Consider the following 3,405-nt stretch of genomic DNA (forward strand, 5'->3'; position numbering starts at 1 on the left):
AATGCCTGCATTGGGCGACTCCATAGTCGGCCAATACCTGCACTGAGCGACTCCATAGTCTGCAAATGCTTGCATAGGTCGACTCCACAGTCAACAAATGCTTGAATGGGGCGACTCCATAGTCGGCCAATGCCTGCATTGAGCGACTCCATAGTCGGCCAATGCCTGCATTGGGCAATTCAATAGTCAGCAAATGCCGGCATTGAGTGACTCCATAGTCGTCCAATGCCTTTATTGGTTGACTTTATAATCAGTCAATGCCTTTATTGTGCCAGTTCGAAATCGATCTATGTCTGTATTGGACATCAGAGTTGGTAAGTTGTAGTAATGATGATCATCTCAAAAGTAAATCAACCAAACCCTCCCATCCCCCCCCCAAATCCCAGAGTGGAAGATTCATTCCAAGCTCCTATGCTACATGTTGTTGTGTACAGGTTCATATGTATAAGCTATATGATAGTTCCAGTGAGGCGAAGCAATTTCATATCATATCATATTTTACAGAGATGTGAAAAGAGGTGTCCCTGGAGAGAGGTTGCGGCAATTCATGGAGAGCAAAGAAAAAGATCCAGGGCAGAAATCAACACCCATGGTTTTCCAGGAGGATCCCCTGACATTTTTGAAGGCTGGGAGAGTGGAAAGCACTGTCGACATAACAGTTTTTAATGAGGAAATAGTAAGTAAGATGGAACATATAATCATCATATAATAATATTGTTAACGTCTAAAAATAAAGCATTATATATATATATATATATATATATATATATATATATATATATATATATATAAGGAATTGAGTCAATGCAATCATACAGATTTAATTTTATTGCAGTATGATTGACAACCATTACTCCGCGTATGTGTGGATCTTCCTTCTCTGAAGGAGGACCACACATTCATAATTTCCACTTCATGGAGCGGAGTCAGCGACACGAAAAAGGCCATGGAACTAATGTACCCCAACAAAGGCACAACCGTTGTTGTATATTACAACAAAAAGAGTAAGTTCAAAATTAAGAAATAAAACTTTTAATAATTTTTAACGCAAGTTTATCTAAGCTTTCAAATTTTCATAGTATTGTAAAGCAAAATATTTTGTTTCAGGTAACTGCATCCAGCCCTTTGTGTGCCTTTCTTCTAGCAAGAGTAAGGTAAAAACTTTGACAACATTGGTAGAAGGGCCCACAAAGACAGCCTTCTTTGAAAAGTTATTTTCCCAGGTCAACAAAAAGGGAAATATCCTTGTCCTGCACTGTGGAAAAGGTAAAGTATATCTTGCATGTAATACATATTTTAAACTATTTATGCTATTGATTGATAATGCATTGTTTGGTGGTCTATATTCATAATGTGCTAATTACTTATTAATTTTCTGATTTACTTAATTACATATTGGTATGCTAAGTTCTAGATATTGCTAGGCAATTGATCAACATCAATATTTTGCAGGAGAAGCCCTACAAGCAGGACTGAGGAAGGGCTTCAATGTTGTTGGAGTAGATGGCAGAAATGAGATGATTAGATCCTGCAACAGACTTCTTTATTAGATTAAATTATAAAATATTGATTTGCAAACAAAAAGAATTGATTGAAACGTGTATCAGTCTTTTTTGTTTTCTTTTTCATGAGCCAATAAATTTTAGTTATCTCATTGATGATAAAAAAAGGAAATCTATGAAATGGTAAAGTAAATTGACTGCTTCGCCTCCAGATAACTGGCCATACATTACTTGAATTGACTGTACATAGAAAGACATTGAAAGCCTACATTGAATCTGGAAAAAAAGTTGTCTCATGTCTGCATTGGTGTAACACATAACAGCATTCAAGCCCTGCGTTGGCTCTACAAAAATTGCTTCAATTGAGTCCGAAAAACGGTCATCAACAGCCTGCATCATCTCTACATAATAAGTTTAGTCGAAACATGCAGTGGCTCTGTATAATTACATATGGATCCTGAGATAGCCACTTCGCATTCCACAGTACATATCTGAATCATGCAGTGTTCTGATTCATTTGTAACAAGAGTAGTCCAATGCCTGCATTGGCTCTTGAAAGAGTGGCCCAATGCCTGCATTGGCTCTTGTGTGAGTGATCCAATGCCTGCATTGGCTCTTGAGAGAGGGATCCAATGCCTGGATTGGCTCTTGAGTGATCCAATGCCTGCATTGGCTCTTGACAGAGTGGCCCGAGGCCTGCATCGGCTCTTAACAGAGTGGCCCAATGCCTGCATTGGCTCTTGAGAAAGTAGTCCGATGTCTGCATTGGCTCTTGAGAGAGTGGTCCAATGCCTGCATTGGCTCTTGAGAGAGTGGCCTGATGCCTGCATTGGCTCTTGAGAGAGTGGCCCAATACCTGCATTGGCTCTTGACAGAGTGGCCCAATGTCTGCATTGGCTCTTGAGTGGTTTGATTCTTGCATTGACCATTGAGAGTTGGCATTGGCTCTCTCAAGATTTGACCAATGCTAGAGTCACACAATGATGGTATTTGCTCTACGGATAGTCATGGAATTCCTGCATTGGCTTTAAAATGAAAATATTTTTGTACATTGCAATCATTTGCGAGAAATACTCATGCAAAGTTTCGTTTCGTAATATTGGTTGTTGCATTGTAAACTAATTCAATTTCCTCATGTTTATTCATATTATGTGTTAATAATGATCGGATCCAAATACGTAATGGCATATATACCCATTTCAGGCGCATTTATAATTCCCTTAAAAACAAATTGCAAAATGAAGAAAAGTTGCAACAAATATAATCGATGGTATGTTGATGTTTCCATACCACCTTTCGCTGGTCCTTTTTGTGAATGGATATTTTAAACCATATCCTTTAAATCTCGTTACCAATGTGATTATCAACAACTTTTCAAATAAATTAACTCATATTCATTGATTTTGATATCAAAGCCACCATTTCTTTTCAAATCGCACTAAAGATTGATCTTATATTAGAAAAAAATAGTTTGGACAAAAAAAATTTAGTTCAGAGTCCGTTAATTTAATTGTTTACAATGCTTAACTAAGGTATTTCTAATCGTCAACCAATATTTGAATATCAGTTGTTGAGTTACAAGTGCGATACAGCATTCACAATTCTTTGTTACGTAAACAAAGCTCGTGTCATGTTTTTGTTTACATATAGATTACTTAATTGAAAAATTCATGTTTAAAACAAAATGAGATGTGCCATACACTAAACACTGCTTAATTGTGTTCAGATTCAACTTATGAATTGAACAAAATATGCTTTAAGCGAAACTTTACTAGTATATTTTACCTATGTAAACAAAAAACATGGTACGAACTTTGTTTACGTAACAAAGAATTGGGAGCTGTATCTCTCGTGTATCTCGACAATTGACGTTCAATTTTTTAATGACCATTAGGAGTACCTT

General features: G+C 36.9%; 1 pseudogene; it reads left to right on the top strand.

Annotated features, from left to right (window-relative positions):
* Window positions 1–289: 289 nt before the first annotated feature.
* Window positions 290–1,599, top strand: LOC125661763 (uncharacterized; annotated as a pseudogene).
* The last annotated feature ends 1,806 nt before the right edge of the window (window positions 1,600–3,405 follow it).

Source organism: Ostrea edulis, chromosome 10 (genome assembly GCF_947568905.1).
Source record: "Ostrea edulis chromosome 10, xbOstEdul1.1, whole genome shotgun sequence".
Classification (NCBI taxonomy): domain Eukaryota; kingdom Metazoa; phylum Mollusca; class Bivalvia; order Ostreida; family Ostreidae; genus Ostrea; species Ostrea edulis.